Source organism: Microtus oregoni, unplaced genomic scaffold, assembly GCF_018167655.1.
Source record: "Microtus oregoni isolate MIOR12 unplaced genomic scaffold, Mior012 000000F_ref0000247, whole genome shotgun sequence".
In the NCBI taxonomy this organism is placed as follows: Eukaryota; Metazoa; Chordata; class Mammalia; order Rodentia; family Cricetidae; genus Microtus; species Microtus oregoni.
Genome location: NW_024543059.1, coordinates 2,569,686 through 2,576,069, shown reverse-complemented (window position 1 = coordinate 2,576,069; position 6,384 = coordinate 2,569,686).

Sequence of the window (6,384 nt, the reverse complement as noted above, 5' to 3'; positions counted from 1 at the left end):
AACAAAGGCCAACAACTGGCCTTTGTCTTGGAGGCTCTCCCCGTCGTCCCACGATAAAGCTTCTGGTTCCGACCACGGGGAGGGCTGGGCAAGAAGAAATTCTTCCATTGTCTGTTGGAAATGAGATCAATAAGGTGACATCATTCATGATGTAAGGCTTGCCCTGGGTTCCGGCTGTCCCAGGTGCAGGAAATCGTGAGAAGCTTCCTTGCTGCATCTATTTCTTTTTAGGCCCTCAGGCGATCTGGACATGCAGAAAAGGAAACCTTCTGTCCCTTCCCTCTTCCCCGTTTCTGTGCTCTGACTACCCCAGCCTAGAAACCCACAACAGGCTCTTTGCTACCGCAGCTTCTTCCCAAACACAGCCAGCGCTGTTGGAGAATCACTCATTCTCTTGTGTGTCTTTCCTTCTGGCCAGCCTCGCGTGCGGTCCAGAGAGTAAAGCCGGAAAGCGCTCGGAGCGTGCGTGCGCAGCCATGGAGAGACAGGCTCAGCCCCAGAGGTTTAACAGCTCAAGGGCACAAACAGACAAACCCAGAGTCTGGGGTGGTCTGTGAAACAGCCGAACTAGCTTCATCAGCAAGTCAGCATCCTAAGAAGAAACACATAAACAAAAAGATGTAATGGGATTGGGGGAAACTGTCCCGAGATATTAAGAGTCAAAAGACAGGGTTGGAGCCATGGCTGTCAGGAAAAGGTGCTTGCCACACACGCCTAGCCTGAGTCAGCCGCCTGCACCCACATCGAGGTGGAAGGAGAGAACTCATTTCACGCTTTGTCCTCTGACCTCCCTGTGACTCATGTATACACACACACACACACACACACACTCACTTTCAGCACACACGTCCGCACCCACCCACCCATGATCAATAAATAAAAATGAAATTCAAAAGACATAAAAACGCAAGCAAGAACCCTCGTTCAGACCCCGATTTTAACAAAAAGGTCACGAAAGGGATTTCTTTAGATATCAGGAAGCAAAAGATAGGAATCAGATGGGCTGGAGGAATTGCTACTTTTATAAGTATTTTGTTGGCTGTGGTTATGTAGGAATATCTGCGTGTGAAATGCCAAAGGAGGAAACAATGCGAGGACTGGGATTGGCTTTAAAAATGTCTCCCTGGATAAAGTAGATGTGGCTGTGTGGCCAAATCTGAATTTGGTCCTCGGCACTCTTGTAAAGGTGGAAGGGGAATGAAATCCATCAAGTTCTCCCCTCAGCCCCACCCACGCGCCTGCTGTGGCGTGGGAACCCTTCCTTCTTCGTCACACATGAGCGCGCGCAGGCACACACAGTAATAAAACGCATTGATTTTTAAGATGCAAGACGGAAGTGTGGCAGAGACAGGACCGAGCTGCTGGGCCTGGCAGGTCAGCCTGACTCCTGGAATAGGTCACTACACACCACTGAACACCTTGGAAACCGTGAGCCCCCCATAATACAGGAGTTAACGGCTGCTCTTGGTTGTCACCTTGACTACCATGTCTGGAACCACTAAAACCCGAGTGACTGGGTACACCTGTGAGTGATTTTTTTTTTTCTTAATTAAGCCCTCTGAAGTGGGAAGACACACTTTCAGTCTGGATCTTTGGAGGCGGGAAGATCCACCATTAAAACGGGCCACACCTTCTGTTGGCAGCCTATATGAAGGATGTAGAAGAAGGACGCTTGTTCCCTTTGCCAGCTTGCCCTCACTCTCCCTGGCAAGTCCACCCCTTCACTGGCATTAGAGCCCACTTCTCTGGGACTCTAGCACACACTGAAGACCCGCTGAGACTCATGAACTTAACAAATACTAGATTCTTGAAACTTCCACAGGTAGACAGCCACTGTTGGACTGGCTAGATCACAGCCTGGGAGCCATTCTGATGTGTGTGTGTTCATTCTATAAATCCCATACGTATATATATTCATTCCATACATTCTGTTCCTCCAGAGAACCTTAACTAGTGTAACAGGGAAACTTAGTTTCTCTGAGTGGCCCAATGCCTTCTGGAAAACAACCCTGAACATGCTGGGGGGGCTCTCTGAGCCCCTTAAACAGTCCCTGTTAGGACTAGGTTAGGTTCATTTTGCAGATGAGGCACTGGGAAGTTAGCTTAGGGCTGAGTTGTGTGCTCACCAGGAGCCAATGGCGCTGGTTAACAAACCACTGTTTTCCAGGCCCACACTGTGACATTCAATTAAAAATAGCATCCGACCGGGAAATACGAATAAAAAGAGGCCGAGCTATCATTTCTATGAAAGCTGAGTTGAATGCTTTAGAAAGATTTCACAGTTTCTTTTAAGAAAGTTGCTGATGAGAGGGAGCAGGGGCTGTCCTGACTCTGTCGCCTGCTCTGGGACCCTTTCCTCTTACTGGGTTGCCTCCTTCAGCCTTAACAGAGGCCGTGTCTAGTCTCACTGCGATTTGATATGCCATTACTGACTGCTAGGTGTTTTTTCTGATGAGAAAGAATTAGTGGGTGGGGATAGGAAGGGACTAGGAGAAGAGGAGGCAGTGGAAATTGTAATCAGGCTGGGAAAAATAAATGATCAATTCATAATAAAAAAAAGAAAAATATCTTTTCAATAAAAAAATAAATAAAATTTAAAAAAAAGAAAAAGAAAAATATCATTGTTGAATTAGGTGGAAGCAGGCCCTGTGTTATAGAACATCACTTTAAGATGTATTATATTCCTTTATGCTGTCGGATATTGGTTTATTGATGCAAAGATGTGTTGCATTCTTTTATGTTGCATCTGTTTAATTCTGTAAAGCTGTGTTACTTTGCCTGCCTAAAACACCTGGTTGGTCTACTAAAGAGCTGAATGGTCAATAGCAAAGCAGGAGAAAGGATAGGCGGGGCTGGTGGGCAGAGAGAATAGATAGGAGGAGAAATCTAAGGAAGAGAGAAGGGAAAGGAGAAGGAGAGCCATGGATTAAGAAGGAAAGAGAGGTGTAGAGAATAAAGAAAGGTAAAAAGCCCAGAGGCAGAACGTAGCTAAAGAGAAACGGGATAATTTAAGTTCAAAAACCTGGCTAGAGACAGGCCAAGTTGAGACCGGGCATTCAGAAGTAAGAATGAGTCTGTGTATATTTATTTGGGAGTGAGGTGGTGTGCCCCCAAAGAGTGAAAAAACAACTACACCCCGGCTCTCCATCCCCTGCCTGTTGCTAGGACTGATGATGTCACACGGATAAATGAGACCTGTAATCATGTTTTCCTCCTTCACGTGCATCCACACAGTTCAGGTGTGATCTCTGGGAAGCATCAGCTCGACTTACACAGCAGCTCCGTCTCTCATCAGGGACACGGGACTTTGCCCCTTTGAGCCGTAGAATCTGCATCCGTGAAACAGAAACGACAAGGTCCTCCTTGCAGGATTGTCATGAGTAAGTGAGGTGCTGGTCGTCTGAGCCAACGAGAAATGCAAATAAAGCTACAGTGAGATTTCCTCCCTGCCCCCCAGCACACACTGGCTACCACTGTTTGTCCAAAGGGAAACCTTGTCCACTGCCGGTGGGAATGTTAACTAGTCCGGTCACTAGGGAGGTTCCTCAAAGTGCTGAAAATAGATTTACCACGTGACCCAGCGATATCGGGATATTTACCCGAGGGTCTGAATCAGCACGTTGCGGAGACAGCTGTGCATGCATCCCTGGTCTCTGCTGCTCTGCTCACAGTGGCTAAGTTACAGAGCCAGCCTAGGTGCCCAGCAATGGAGGGATGGGTGGAGAAAATGGATGTACATGATGGAACAGTTATTTAGAAAAATGTAGCGACAATCAAATTAAGCAAATTAAGTCAGTATCAGAAGGACAAGTGTTGTATATTTTCTCTCGTTTGTGGATCCTAGACCTTATAGATTCCTAAAGCCATACATATACACCGACTTGAAATCATTGAAGCAAAACTATCTGCAGAGAAACCAAGAGGGAGTGGAAGGGGGAGGTGGGAAAAGAGAGGGGAAAGAAGGGGAGAGTAATGGGGTACAGGAAAAACAGGCTCAAAGTTAATTCTATATGCACATGAAAATGGCCTTGTATAAACCAGTTATATAAAAAACTTGTAACTAAAAAAGCTATCATACTGCGTATTGAGGTCCTGGCACTTGGGAGGTAGAAGATGCATTTCTGTGAGCTGGAGGCCAGCCTGGTCTATGGAGTGAGATCCTGCCCCCACCAAATGCTATCTAGGCTATCGGAGATGATTGATGAACGGGACCAACTATGGGCTTGGTTGGTCCTAAATTAGGGGCTTTGAACACAGATGAAGGAGAGTCTGCGCCCCAAGACGCCACGGAGAAGCACATGACTGTCTCCTTACTTTGAGGTGAGCCTAGGCAGGTCACAAACGGAAACTTTTAAAGACATCTTTAGAAACTGACAACCATGATGTCATCCAAATTCTCAGTGAGTGTTTGATTAACGTCCTCAGGACTTGAGGGCACTGGCACAGAGCCTTGTTTCAGGACCAACTTTCTGATCCTTGAGCCATGAAATGATTTGTCCCAAAGCTCAAAGGAGCCCACAGGCACAGTTCCAAGAGAAGCAGGTTCTGGTTGGAGGAGGAGACAAGGAGCAGGGTCTAGGGGGTCCTTCCAAGTGGGTTCACATCATGGCTCTACCACACACTGGCCATTTGTGGTCCTGGGTCAACTTCCTCATCCGAAAAGCAGGGATAATTCTCATTTTCTGAGATTGTAATAAGGGGATCTTGGGGAGGACATGCAGTCATTCCCTCCTCACTGTGTGTTGTGGTACCACTGTAATCCCTCCTCAGCGGAAGCTCCAATCCTCACTGCTGCCCATGAGTCATCCAGCTACAAAGACTGGGAATGCAGCCAGGGAGAAAGCTTCCTTGCTCAGAAACAACGAGGTAACCATAGGCTGGGGAAAGAGAGTGGGGACTAGAACGCACCACCAATGGCAGAAGTGGGGAGAAATGGGAAGTGGGGAGAGAGGAGGAGGGTAGCTTGGAGGGAGCAGGAACCAGAAAGGGGAACCCCTTCAGTGACCAGCCTTCCTTCACGCTGCTGTCTGCCGCGGATAGACTGTCCATGGCCCACAGAATTCCAAGGTTCATGGGCATCTGTTTTTTTGTTTTGTTTTGTTTTGTTTTTTCAAGACAGGGTTTCTCTGTGGTTTTGGAGCAAGTTCCTGGAACTAGCTCTTGTAGACCAGGCTGGTCTCGAACTCGCAGAGATCTGCCTGCCTCTGCCTCCCCAGTGCTGGGATTAAAGGCCTGCGCCATCACCGCCCGGCTGGGCATCTGGTTTGAAATGAGTTCTTTGGCTCCCAGGAGCAGCAGCATCAACTCTTGTAAAGCCTCAGAACAGAAAGTGAGGAGACAAGGTCTCCTCCGGGAGTCACGGTGCTCGGAAGGAAGCCCTTAACTCTTGCCAGGAGTGAGTGAGGTCAGGCAGAGGCAACCGGACTTTGCCTTAGGGTTGGCATGGTAGCTGGACACCTTTACCGCGTTCTGCGTATCTCCAACCGCGAACATTAAGGACGTGGGACTCTGTTGAGTTAAATTGGTGACGGCCTCCATTCTGACTAGGCGCTGTCCAGTTCGTGTCAAAGCCACCTGCCAAAGATGACGCTGTGTAATGGGGTCACACGCACAGATCTGATGTAGTTGTTCTCGCAGCTTATAATTAGACCTTGTTGTCGGGAAGAAAAAAAAAAAAGCTGAAAGCAGCTGTGCTTCACTGCTGTTCAGCTCTGTGACCCAGTTTTTTTAAATTAAAAAGGTGGTGCTGATGTTTGTCACATCTTCGCACCTTGCTCGCGCTCCTCGGGGTGCTGACTGTGTTCTGTGAACTGCGAGCGTGGGGGAGGCGCGACTTGGGAGGGCAGCGGGCACACCTCGGGAAAACTCCAGAAACAGAGCCGTTTCCTCTGAACTTCACCTCCACAAACTGCAAGGGAGCAGGTAAAGCAGATTCTCGGAAGATTCGTCTTAAAACCTGATGGGTCGGGAACCAGCGATGGCTCAGTGGGTACCAAGTCTGGCTGCCTGAGGTTAGTCCCCAGAACTGACATCGGTGGAGGGAGAAAACCAGCTACCCACGGTTGTCCTCTGACCTCTCCTAGTAAATAAATATTTTTAAAAATTAGGTGGGCGGTGGTGGCAAAGGCCTTTAATCCTAGCACTCGTAAGGCAGAGATAGGCAGATCTCCAATCTGGTCTACCAGAACTAGTTCCAGGACAGGTTCCAAAGCTACACAGAGGAACCCTGTCTCGAACAAAACAAAACAAAACAAACAAGCAAAAAATTAAATGGGGTTGGGGCTATATCTAAGTTGGTATATACTCAGAGATAGGAAGCCCTAAGTTCAGTCCCAGCACTGCGTACATGGGGCACACTTGGAACCTTGACACCGAAGAGGCAGA